This window comes from Hypanus sabinus, chromosome 31 (assembly GCF_030144855.1).
Source record: "Hypanus sabinus isolate sHypSab1 chromosome 31, sHypSab1.hap1, whole genome shotgun sequence".
In the NCBI taxonomy this organism is placed as follows: Eukaryota; Metazoa; Chordata; class Chondrichthyes; order Myliobatiformes; family Dasyatidae; genus Hypanus; species Hypanus sabinus.
The window spans coordinates 20,029,192-20,043,063 of NC_082736.1; the positions used below are offsets into that span (position 1 = coordinate 20,029,192).

General features: G+C 44.1%; 1 long non-coding RNA gene across 1 annotated transcript; it reads left to right on the forward strand.

Moving 5' to 3' along the window:
- The first annotated feature begins 1,926 nt into the window (after positions 1-1,926).
- LOC132383940 (uncharacterized) lies at positions 1,927-12,684 on the forward strand. Its single transcript, XR_009508807.1, has 3 exons — positions 1,927-4,167; positions 9,859-10,496; positions 10,749-12,684. It is a non-coding gene; the product is annotated as an uncharacterized LOC132383940 (long non-coding RNA).
- Positions 12,685-13,872: the final 1,188 nt, after the last annotated feature.

The window sequence follows — 13,872 nt, forward strand, 5'->3', positions numbered from 1 at the left end:
GCCACAGAGATGGGTTGGCTCTAGTATGCTGCTCCGAAGTAGCTCGTTTGGTTTCGGGAAACTAGGCTAAAAGGCTTTTTGTCTAGTTGTTCTTGCTAAATCATGATGCAAAAGGTACGAGGGTTTGTCTCTGCTTTTTTATACTTTAATGATTTATTTCATTTATTTTTCAGCGTTCCCTTGCGGTACTGTTTCTATAGCTCAAAGGTTTCTGTTCTATCGCCTATACTAGGAAGGATAAAATGTTTTAAATTAGGGCAGGTAAGGTGTTTATACCAGGTTAATAATGTCGGATGTGTAAATTTGTTTTGGCTAGCTTTAGGGTTCAAAATGACTCAAATTGCACGGGTATCTCCTCGGTGTAATGGAGGTGCTTTACTACTTTAGCTACATTTTGGTTGATCCAAGTGCACTTTCCAGTACACTTACCATGTTACGACTTGCCTCCTCTTGTTTAAAAGTCTTTTTATGAAATTTACGGTGATTTTTCGAGGAGAGTGACGGGCGGTGTGTGCGCGCTCCAGAGCCGGTTTCAGTATAATTTTCTAAAATTTACTTACTGCTAAATCCATCTTTAAGAAGTTTTTCATGTTTTTGTCCGTGTACTCTGGAAAGAGAATGTAGCCCATTTCTTCCCGCTTCATTCGCTACACCCCGACCTGACGTATTGAGGGGTAAGGCTTGTACCTTCACAGGGTGAGCTGACGACGGCGGTATATAGGCGGAAATGGCAAGAAGTGGTGAGGTTAAACGTGGATTATCGGTTATAGAACAGGCTCCTCTAGATGGGTTTGGAGCACCGCCAAGTCCTTTGTGTTTTAAGCTAGCGCTCGTAATATTCAGGCGGTGTATTAAGGTAAAGTTATTTGTAACGATGTTTACGGTTAAGCATAGTAGGGTATCTAATCCTAGTTTGGGCCTTAACTGTCGTGAGATCAAAAATTCTGTTTGTATAAAGTTACTTTCGTGAATGATATTTTTAAGCATGGTAGTGTATAACAACTTAATGGGGTCTTAACTGTATTTTGAGTGAGATACTTCTAATCACCCTTAACGCCGTGGAATATTAGTTTGTGTTACTCGTATAACCACGGTGGCTGGCACGAGATTAACCAACTCTTTTAACTTTGATTGACTCAAGCTTACGCTTATGGGACAATGTTTATCACTGCTGAATTCCCTTGTGGGTGTGGCTGAGCGAGGTGTCGTGGGCTGCTTTGAAGTGTGCCTGATACCAGCTCCTAATCAGATATGTGTATAGGCTGATTAGGGCGTTCTCACCGGAATGCTGAGACTTGCATGTGTAAGTCAAGTTACAACTAATATTGAGGCTAGGACCAAACCTTCGTGCCTGTGAAAAAGGTTAATTTTTATCTTGGCATCTTCAGTGCCATGCTTTATAGTTAAGCTACACTAGCGGCTTAGAGTGGAGGGAGATTTAGGATAATACCAAGTTTATAAAATAAAAGTGAAAGGGTTAGGGTGTTATTGATATACTTTTAGGTTGGTGGTAGTTATGTTGGTGTGGGTTGGTGCATGGTTTTATGTATATTAATATTTTTATTAGTATGTTTAGTAGATATGTTTAATTATTTGGTGTGATTGTGGGGTATTATCATATATGTATGCTATGTGTACATGTATACACCGACATGTTATGCGCGTTGTGTATACATGTGCCATGTGTGCACACTATACATGTACACAATGCATGCACACTATCTATGCACACTATTGACATATACAGCTAAGTTAGCACAACATGCATTTTATTTAATTATTAATAGGTTTATCGGGGGTTAAAAGGGTGGTTTTATACAGTCAAAATTACATTTCTGAGAAAAAAGTAACTACAAACCCCATTTCCAGAAAAGTTGGGATATTTTCCAAAATGCAATAAAAACAAAAATCGGTGATATGTTAATTCACATGAACCTTTATTTAACTGACAAAAGTACAAAAAAAAAAGATTTTCAATAGTTTTACTGACCAACTTAATTGTATTTCATTGATTAGAAAATAAAGACAGATAAACTCTCGTTATGCCCAGAGAACTCGCCGGCGTTTCTGCATAGAGATGAATTATGGCTTCTTCCTTGCGTAATAAAGTTTCAAGTTGCATTTCTGGACGCAGCGACGGTCTGCGTTAAGTAACAATGGTTTTCCGAAATACTCCCGAGCCCAGCTGGCTATAATTGTCACAGAAGCATGACGGTTTCTTAGGCTGTGCCGCCAGAGGACTCGAAGAACACGTGCATTCAACAATGGTTTCCGACCTTGCCCTTTACGCACTGAGATGGCTCTGAATTCTCTGAATCTTTTCACAATATTATGTACTTCTTATGTTAAAAGACCTAAATTCTCTTCAATCTTGTATTGAGGAATGTTTCTTTTGAACTGACTACCAATTCTCTCACGAATTTTGGCACAAAGGGGTGAGCTACGACCCATCCTTGCTTGCAAAGACTGAGCCTTTGATGGACGCTACTTTTATACCCAGTCATGATAGCTCACCTGCTACCAATTAGCCTGCTTAATGTGGAGTCTTCCAAACCGGTGTAACTTGAATATTCTGTGCACTTTTCTATCTTATTTTATCTCTGTCCCAACTTTTGTTGAGTGTGTTGCAGCCATTCAAAGTCAACACCACCTCCGCAGTGACCATCAGCACTGGTGCACCACAAAGCTGTGTGCCTGGTGCTTGGTGATGGTGTGGCTAAGTACAACTCCAAGGCCATATTTAGGTTTGCAGATGACACCACCGTTGCTGAATGATACAAAGGTGGTGACAAATTTGCCATCAGGAGGGAGATGGAGGATCTGGTTGAATGGAGCCACGACTACAAGCTCTGACTCAACATCAGCAAAACTAAGAGCTGATCATTCTCTGCAAGAGTAAGAAACAGGAGGTCCATGAGCCAGTCATCATCAGTGTACTGGAGTAGAGAGTCGGTAACTTTCAATTGCTTGTCATTATCATTTCAGAGGATCTGTCCTGGGACGGACAGTAAGTGCCAGTATAAAGAAGGTGCGGCAGTGACTCTACTTAGAAGTTTGTGAATAATCGACCTGACATCTAAAACTTTGACATAATTTATTTGGATGCACGGTGGACAGTATCCTGACTGGTTGCAGCATGGCCTGATATGGAACCACCAAAACCCAGGAACAGAAAATGCCTACATAAAATAGTGGATACAGCCCAGTTCATCACAAGCAAAGCCCTCCCATCATTGAGTTCATTTTCATGGTGTGCTGCTACTGGAAAGCAGCATCCATCATCAAGGGCAGCCTTCCTCTGCTCCATGCTCTCTTCTCGCTGCTGCCATTGGGAAGGACGTACAGGAGCCTTAAGTCCCACACCACCATCTTCAGGAAGAGTTATTACACTTAAGAGTTATTAGTCCTGCTGTTGAAACAGCGTGGATAACTTCACTGAACTGATTCCATAAACTACAGAGACACTTTCAAGTAATCTGCCACTCATGTTCTCAGATTTGTTATTTTTTATTATTTGCACAATTTGTTTTATTTGGCACATTTGTTGTCTGTCAGTCTTTACTGTTTATAGTTTTCATAAATTCCATTGCATTTATTTTGCTGTATATCCCTGAAAGGAAATTAATATGAAGGTAGTGTATGGTGACATATACATACGTTGATGACCACTTACTTTGACTGAGACAGTGTTTGTTGGTTTCTTCCCCCAAAACAGCAAAAGATTGTTTACAAAAAAATATACGAAATGCAAACATCAAATATTTACAAGACCGTAGAGCGTCAAATTCTGCAGATATTCCCGTGTAGGTGTCAAATTAAAATGTGATTATTACAGTCTGAAACACAGTCAATTACCGTGGAATGGGGGGGTGGGGGTGTCACCATTGCTGGATATTCCCCCCGTACTCATTCCATTCACAATGTTCGGAAGTTTCCCGGCGGCCCACTGATTGACTCACGGTCATGTGACATACGTGAAGCCGTCCTGTTGCGCACTGACGTCAGGGAGGGCTTTCCTGCAGAGACGTCGTTTCCTAGGAAACGATCAGGGACGGTGGGTCTGCGGTGAAGTGGACGGTCTCCACTGTGGGAATCGGCCTCTCCTCTTCCTGCACACGGAACAGTGAGTGTCTGTCAGCGCCTCACCGCACCCGCTCTTTGCCTCAGGTACAATATTTAAAGCATAGTTAAACGGACAGGAAAGTTTGAGAGGGATACGGGCCTAATGTAGGCAGATGGGACAAGTTGGGCGACAACTTGGTCAGCGTGGATGAGTTTTACCGAAGGGACGGTTTCAGTTCTGTATAAATCACTGACTCTATTTTGGGCGGTTAAACCAAGGCAGGATGTACACAGCGAACGACAGGTTCCTGGTGAGTTTTAATGAATAGAGACTTAGTCCTCCTGAAGTTCAGTGTTCCAGGTTCTGTCTCCACAAACTCAGCACTTGGTCTGTCTCCTACCCTGCCCTGGTGATTCAAATGCTCATTCAGATGGTCCTTAAATACCAGCCTGCACCACCCCCGCAGGCAGTGTGTTCCCTTCTGGGGAGAGAGGAAGTTTTTCCTCATATCCAATTTAATCACACACACACCTCTCCTTAAACCTGTTGTGCACAAGTAATACTCGTCTGCATTGAATTCCACCTGCCACTTTCAGCCCATTTTTTCAGCTGCTCCGAATCCCACATCAAAATTTGTTAGCCTTCCTCGCTGTCCACTGCATCCCTAATCTTGGTGTCATCTGCAAACATACTCATCTAGTTTACCACATTCTCATGCAGATCATTAATGCAGATGGAAAACGACAATGGACCCCGCACCGGGAAGTTAAACCAGGGCAGGATGATCACAGTAATGACAGGTTGCTGGGAAGTGTTCATCAACAGAGACTTTGTGTGTTTCTGCCTCCATCACCTCCTCTGGCAGCTCATTTAGGATACCAGCTATTCTCTGCGTGAAATATTTACCCTGCAGATCCCCTTTAAATCTCCATCCTCTCATCTTAAAACTAATCCCTTTAGTTTTAGACACCCACACCAACGGTAATAGTCCGTGTCTCTCTAACCTCTGTATGACTTGGATAATTTTATCTGCCTCCATCTCCTCACTCTTAAGATCCTTTAACACCTCCTCCCTGTCACTTTAAAAATAACCCCTCCAGTTTTAGGAAGGAGGAAGTGGACCCTTCCATAGAAGTCCTTGGGAGTGAGGTTTTCTCTCCATCCATCCCTAGCAGATGTCTCTTTGATCCATGAAACTGGATCTCTGTCCACATTCATCAGTGGTATTGTTCTATATCAACTGGGAGAGATACAGAGCTTACTACCCTGCAGGTTCTGCTTTATTTTCTCACTTATTTCTGTAAATTATCTGCACAGGACCATATTCCCCCTTCTCCCTATGTTGTTAGTACCAACATGCACCGTTTCCCATGATGTCCGGCTGATCAACCTTCCCTTTGAAATGTTCTGCAGCTGTTCCCGGACCATCGGAGCAGCTGGATTAGGCCATTTGGCCCATACAGTCTGCCAGGAATAAGTGATCATGACAGAACTCTTATCCCTCACAACCCCGCTCTTCTCCCTTTTGTCCATAACTGCACAATCAAGAACTTCTGCCTTCAATATATCCAATGGCTTGTCCACATCTGTCTGTGGCAATGAATTCCACAGATGTACTACCCTTTACTAAAGTAATTTCTCATTATCTCTGTCCTAAAGTGGTGTAATTGTATTCTGAGGCTGAGCCCTGTGACCCTAGACTCCCCCACTATAAAAAACATCCTCCCCATATCCACTTTTTCTAGGCCTTTCAGTATCGGAGTGGTTTCAATGAAATGATCCCTCATTCTTCTAAACTCCATTGAATCCAAGTTCAGAGCTGCTACACAGTACAAATGCATTAACCCTTTCATTACTGGGATCATTCTCGTGAACCTCCTCTGGACCATCTCCTGTGCTGGCACATCCTTTTTATTTGATAAGGAACCCAAAACTGCTCACTATACTCCAAATGTGATTGGACCAATCCTCAGCTTCTGTGTAGTATAATCATTTTGTATAATGATCCTTGCTTCTGTGTAGTCATCCTCTCAAAATGAATGCTAACATTGTAGTTGGCTTCCTTACCACCAACGCAACCACTATGTTTATCTTTAGGAAATCCTGCACATCTGAGATGTCCCTGACCCTGATACCATGGAGGTGACACACTAACCTGCATCTCCCTTGCTGCCACAGAATCTCCTGCACATCGTGGTGGAGGAGAACATCTCCTGCACCCCTTCCATCATGGTGGTCACACAACAATCTGCAACCTGACCTCGGATGTGACCAACTCACTGAATCTCTGGTCTCAGCATCCTGGTTGATTCTGGGTCCATCCATCTCCAGCTGCATTTCCTTCACATGGGCAGTCACATTTTGAATATATTCTACCAAATTTCCATGAGTCCATGTGCCTTCATGCTCTAACACATCTAATAGTTCCATAAACTTCAACAAGGTCTTCGTCAACCTCCTTCACTGCAGTCCCAGCCCATTCAGTCTTTGCTTGTAACTCAAGCCCCCAGCTCAGGCGATATTCCTGTGATTATTTTCCTGCAGCTTTCCAGCTTAATGACATGCTTCCTACAGTATGGTGACCAAATCTGCACAGGATCCTGTTGCTGTGACCTAATTAATGAATTTTAAGACTGTAACGTGATGTCCCAACTCCTCTCAGTGCCTTGGACAATAAATGTAAGCAGGTTCTTCACCTTCTTCAACACTGTCTACCTATGTTGCCACTTCCAGGGAACTATATACCTGTATACCAAAGTTCCCCTGTTCATTCAGACTCCTCAGGACCTCTGCCATTCACTGCGTATGTCCAGATCTGCTTTAACCTCCCCAAGTCCATCACTGTGCACAATAGAGTAAAGAGAATCACAGGGGTATGAGAAGGGAGGTGACCAAAATTGATCTGAAAAGAACACAGGCAAGTATGGCAGCAGAGCAACAATGGTTGGAATTTGTGAAAGCAATTTGGAAGGTGTGGGATATATACATCACAAAGAGGAAGAAGTATTCCAAAGTCAAGATGTCATTTTGACATCTTGACAAAAAACAAGCAAAGTCAAATCCAACATAAAAGTCAAAGAGAGGGCATATGGTAGAGTAAAAATCAGTGGGACATTTGAGGATTCAGAAGCTTTTCAAAGCGAACATCAGGCAGCTGAAGTCATTAAGAAAGAAAATATGGAATACAAAGGTAAAGAGAGGCAAGAGTACATATTGGACCATTAAAAACTATGCTGGAGTGGTAGTAATGGTGGAAAAATTGATTAAGTATTTTGCGTCGGTCTTTATTGTTGAAGGCACTTGCAGTGTGCTAGGGTAGGAACTGTGTGAAGTTGTCATGACCAGGGAGAATGTAGTTTGGAAATTAAAAGGTCTGAGAGTAGATACATCACCTGGAGTAGATGGTCTGGGCCCTGAGATTCTAAGAGAGGTGCTTGACGAGATTGTGGACTCATTAGTAATGATGTTTAAAGAATCATTTGACTCCGGCATGGTTCCAGAGGAACAGAAAATTGCAAATATCGTTCCAAGAAGGAAGAGAGACAGAAGAAAGAAAATTATAGTGCAGTTAATCTGACCAGGGTGGTTGGGAAGATGTTGGAGGCAATTGTTAAGGATATGGTTTGGGGGTACTTGGGCCAAAACCTCAAGGAATTCTCTCAAGGGTAAATCTTGCCAGACAAATCTGTTGAAATTCTTTGAAGAACTAACAAGCAGGATAGACAAAGGAGAATCAGTGGATGTTGGTTACTTTGGATTTTCAGAAGGCCTTTTACAAGGTGCCACACATGAGGCTGCTAAACAAGTTAACTGCCAAAGATACCATGGGAAATATATTAGCATGGATAAAGCAGAAGCTGATTGGCAGGAGGCAAAAGGTGGGAACAAAGGGAGCCTTTTCCAGTTTGTTGCCAGTAATTAGTCATGCTCTGCCCAGGGGTCTGTGTTGGGACAGCTTCTTTTTACCAGATATAGGAGCAGAATTAGGCCATTTGGCTCATCGAGTCTGCTCCATCACTTCATCATGACTGATTCAGTTGTCCTCTCTGCCCCACCCTCCTCCCTTCTTTTCAGCAGGTCAGGCAGCAGCTATGGAAAAGAGAACAGTCAACATTTCGAGCTGAGACTTTTCAATAGGACTGTAGGGGAAAAAAGCATATTAAAAGATGGGGGTATGGGAATCTATGGAATTCCTTGCCACAGGAGGCTATGGAGGTCAAGTCATTGGGTATTTTTAAGGCAGAGGTTGATAAATTTTTGTTTGGCTGGGACATGAAGGGATACGGGGAGAAGGCAGGAGATTGGGGCTAAGAGGCAAAATGGATCAGCCATGATGAAATTGCAGATCAGCCTCAATGGGCCAAATGGGTAATTCTGCTCCTCTATCTTACGGTCTGACACTGTAACAACACTTGTCTGTTTCTGCATCAATAAATGTCAGGGCACTATTCACTTTCTGGACCTTGTTCATGTCTGATCTAATGAACCTCTCGCTAAACCCATCTCTATTTTGGTATGCAGGACACCTGCACTATCTCAATCTCCCACTTACAACTTCTCTGCACAATAATACTGTGAGAGGCTTCCTTTGGTCAGGGTAGACCATGGATGTTGTGTCGTAGCTGTTTAGATACACAAGCCTGGGCAGTATAATATGGAGAGCAAACTGTCGCCAATGTAGCGAGCTCCCCCTTTCTATGCATTGGATGAACTCAAAAGAATGGCAGAGACAGATACAGTTTGGCACCAGCAGCACCACTGGAGTTGCCAGTCAGTGTTGAACTGAATGTAGGACTGCCTGAGGGACTCCAGCTCCAGATTTTTTTCCTTGGGGTTTTTCCTCCCAAAGTCTTCCCCATGAGTTAGTACAGCCATAATTCAGCAGAGATTTGAGATCGGAGTTTTGCTTCTCCTACCTAAGCTGCCAACCACACGAAAGAAACCCCATCTGCCCAAAGAGACTGGTTTTAAGAAAACTGGTAAAAATGTTTCTGCTGAGCTTATTAGCTGAGGCGCATGTCATGCCCTGGAGCTGCACTTGGTTGTCAGAGGCTATTTGAGGTGCACATCATTGGGAGCTTTTAATATGTAGTGGGAATTGGTCCAATTACCACCTCTGTCTGTAACAACCTGAAGGAACCACATAAATTATAGTTTAATTACTCATCCTGTATCTGATCACACTATCATGTTCCCACATTAAACTCCATTCACCAAGTATTCTACTCAGCCAGCTTCTCCCTAACCTCTTCCAGAGACCAGATATCCCATCACATGTGCCACCACCACATTCCCCATTATTGACAACTTTGGATCCCTCACTCTCTGTCCCATCCTCTTGATCATTAATATCAATAGTAAATAATTGACAGCATAGAATTGGTCCTTGGGACACTCCACTAGTTACATCATCCCAGCCTGAAAAAATCTGTTTATTCTGTTAGGTTCCTCTCAGCCTTCTTCACAGAATGTCCTGGGGTTTTGTTAGGGAGAGCACCTCTGCAGTCAACCAGGGCTTCTGGTGGGCCGTGAAATGACTGTTCTTGGGGTACCAATGTCAAAACACACTTAGAGATACAGTAGATGACGTATGAGACAAATTCCTTGAGGTCTGTGTCTGCTCTGTTTGTGGCAGCCTCCTTGAACGTTTCTCAGTTAGACTGTTTAAAAGAATAGTGAAGCATGGAGATTAGGCCGCACAGTGTTGTCCTTGTCTGGTTTCTTAATTTTCATCCTCAAAAGGGTTGTTTCCCAGGTCTGTGTGCTGAGACCATTCCTATATACTCTGCTCACAGGTGACTGCAGAGCCAAACACCCGAGTAATTACATTGCCAAGTTCGCTGATGAGAGGACAGTGGAGGAGCTCATCATCAGCAACGATGAGATTGCGTACGGAGGAAGTGGAAGAGCTTGAGGCCTGGTACCAGGCAAGTAACCTTTTGCTTAGTGTCATCAAGACATAGGAGGTGGTTCTCGACTTCAGGAGAACTCCCACCTCACACCTTTCTTTAGGTCGGCAGATCACTAAAATATGTCAATGTGGCAATGTACTACGTACAGAGCTAGAAACAATGACACGCAGTCAGTAAGTCGTTTCAAGACTATTTGATTCAAACTTCGCGGCGCTGGCTTTTTAATCCCTAGCTCCTGCCCTCTCCGGGCAGAAATAACGTCAGAGGTGCATTACCAAAATCTTTCCCCGCGCTCGGGCTATTTGTGAGCCAGTTCACCTGTGCAGAAAGTGGGTCGCTACATCAATTTCATTTGATCACACGAATCTTTACTAAATAACTTGTTATTTCTGCATTTATCACAGATTCCTGCACCTCACCAACCATAGATGTGAAGTTAACAGGACCACAGTTACTTGGTTTTGTCTTCCGCCCTATTTCAACAATTGATTTCCAATCCACTGAGACCTTCCTGGCACACAGTGAGTTTTACTACAATTTATCAGCACTTACTTTCCAGCCACCCTCTGTGAAACCCTTGAGTGCAGGTCATTGGGACCTGGTAATGTTTACTTTTAGTCCCATTAGATTTTCCCTCCTGATGGCAATTGTTACATATTATTGCACAATGTTGAAATGTCACCATTAGATATTAGATGCTTGCTGTGTCCCCACTGTGAACACCAGTGCAAATTATTGAGTCGACTTATCTATTTTTTCCTTGTTAATTTTAGTTTTTGTTTCTCATCACTGGTTCCTGAAAAATTCCCACTCCTGTCGTCTACCAGCAGCCGTTGCCTCTTCATCTGTTCTTCGATTTTGTATTTTCCTCTACTGTACTTGGTTGATTAGTTTAATCAATACATGGACTGAGGCAAACACAGACAAGATGCTGGAGGAACTCAGCAGAGACTTGACATTTCAGCCTGAGAACCTTCATCAGTAGGAGGACAAGGGCATCCAGGACATCACCAATTACAGGACAACATCTCCTGACTGTGCAGGTGATGCCTCCCTCCCAGATGCGCTGAATAACTTGTACGCCTGGCTTGAGGCAGAAAATGACATGGCGGCGAGGATGTCCACCCCTTCTACAAATGACCAGGTGCTGTGTCTCACCGTGGCCGAGCAGGGTCAACCCACGGAAGTCTGCTGGACCAGACAACATTCCTGGTAAAGTGCTCAGAGGATGTGCAGACCATCTAGCAGACGTTCTCACTGACATCTTCAACATTTCCCTGCACAGCGCCACAGTTCCAACATGCTTCAAGGTCACCACCATCGTCCCTGTGCCAAAGAATTCTTCAGTGTCCTGCCCAAGTGACTAGCGTCCCATTGCACTTACATCCATCATCCTGAAGTTTTTCGAGAGGCTCGTCATGAGGCATATCAAGACCCTGCTGCCCCCCTCACTGGACCCCCTGCAGTTTGTGTACTGTCCCATCCGCTCAACATATGACACCATTGCCACCACCATCCACCTGGCCCTAACCCACATGGACAAAAACAACATATATGTTCGGATGCTGTTCATAGACTTCAGTTCAGCGTTCAACACAATCACCCTCAGAAACTGATTGGAAAGCTGAACACCTCCCTCAGCAACTGGATCCTAGACTTCCTGACTGGGAGACCTCAGTCAGTCTGTTTTGGCAGCAGCATCTCCAACACCATCACACTGAGCACGGGGGCCCCCTAGGGCTGCTAACCCACAGCTGTGCTCCAACACACAGCTCGAACCACATCATCAAGTTCACCAATGACATGAACGTGGTGGGTCTCATCAGCAAGAATGACGAGTCAGCTTACAGAGAGGAGTTACAGCAGCTAACGGACTGGTGCAGAGCCATCAACCTGTCTCTTAATGTGAACAAAACAAAAGAGATGGTTGTTGACTACAGGAGGGCTCAGAGCGACCACTCCCTGCTGAACATCGACAGCTCCTCGGTATAGATCGTTAGGAGCACCAAATTTCTTGGTGTTCGTCTGGTGAAGAATCTCACCTGGTCCCTCAACACCAGCTCCAGAGCAAAGAAAGTCCAGCAGCGACTCTACTTTCTGCGAAGGCTGAGGAAAGTCCATCTCCCACCCCCCATTTTCATCACATTGAGAGCATCATGAGTAACTGCATCACTGCCAATTTCTGAAATTGCACCATCTCAGATCACGAGACCCTGCAGCAGATAGTGAGGTAAGCTGAGAAGATCATTGGGGACTCTCTTCCTGCTATCACGGACATTTACATGACACACTGCAACCGCAAAGCAAACAGCATTATGAAGGTCCCTGTGCACCCCTCATACAATATCTTCTCCCTCCTGCCGTTTAGGAAAAGGCTCCAAAGCATTCAGACTCTCACGACAAGACTATGTAACAGTTTCTTCCCCCAAGCTATCAGACATCTCAATACCCAGAGCCTGGACTGACACCTTGCCCTGTTGCCCTGTTTATTATTTATTGTAATGCCTGCACCTTTTTTGTGCACTTTACGCGGTCCTGTGTAGGTCTGTAGTCCAGTGTAGCTTTCTCTGTCTTGTTTATTTATGTAGTTCAGTCTAGTTTTTGTACTGTGTCATGTAACACCGTGGTCCTGAAAAACATTGTCTCATTTTTACTATGAACTGTACCAGCAGTTATAGTCGAAATTACAATAAAAGTGGCTTGACTTGACTTGACTTGAAATAAAGGGCAGAAGCCAGTGGGAGGGGGTGGATTACAAGGCAGGTGAATCCAGGTGAGGGGCAAGGTGTGTTGGTGGGGCAGGGGTGGTGATGTGAGATGCTAGAAGGAGATTAGTGTAAGACCATAAGACTTCGGGGCAGAATTAGGCCATTCAGTCCAACGACTCGGCCATTTCATTACGGCTGATCCCAGATACCGTTCAACCCCTTGCACCTGCCTTCTCGCCATTACCGCTGGTGCCCTGACCTATAAGTAAACTTTCAAGTTCCGCTTTAAATATACCCACTGACGTGGCCTCCACCAGAGTCTGTGGCAGAGGATTTCACAGACTCACTACCCTCTGGCTAAAAAAAATCCTCTTTACCTCCTATTTGAAAGGTTACCCCTCAATTTTGAGGCTGCGCCCTCCGGACCTGGCTATCCCCATGACAGGAAGGAGCGCCCCACATCCACCTTATCCAGTCCTTTCAATAATCAGTAGGTTGCAATGTCATTTCCCCCCCCTCCACCCGCATTCTTCTGAGTTCCAGTGAGTACAGGCCCAAAGCTGCCAAATACTCTTCCTGTGTTAACCTTCCTTCCTGGAGCCATCCTCGTGAGCCTCCTCTGGACTCTCTCCAATGCCAACGCATCCTTTCAGAGATATGGGGTCCAAAGTTGTTGACAATACTCCAAGTGTGGCCTCACTAGTGTCTTTTAAAGCCTTAGCATTATCTCCTTGCTTTTATGTTCTATTCCCTTTGAAATAAATGTCAACATTGCATTTGCCTTCTTTACCGCAGACACAACCTGTAAACTATCGGTCTGGAGCTTTCTTGAGGATCCTACGTCCCTTTGTACCTCCGATGTTTGAACTTTCTACCCCATTTAGATAAGTCTGCACTATTGTTCCTTTTACCAAAGTGCATTATCAGACATTTCACAGCACTGTATTCCATCTGGCATTTTCTTGCCCGTTCTGATTTATCTAATTCCTGATGCAATTACATTGCTTCTGCAGCACAACCTACCCCTCCATCTGTCTTGGTATCATTTACAAACTTAGCCACAAAGCCATCAATTCCACTGTCTGAATCATTGACAAACAGTGTGGAAAGTAGTGGTCCCAATAGTGACCAGAGAAGAACACCACTGCACTGGCCGCCAACCAGCAATGGCGTCCTTTATTCCCACTCA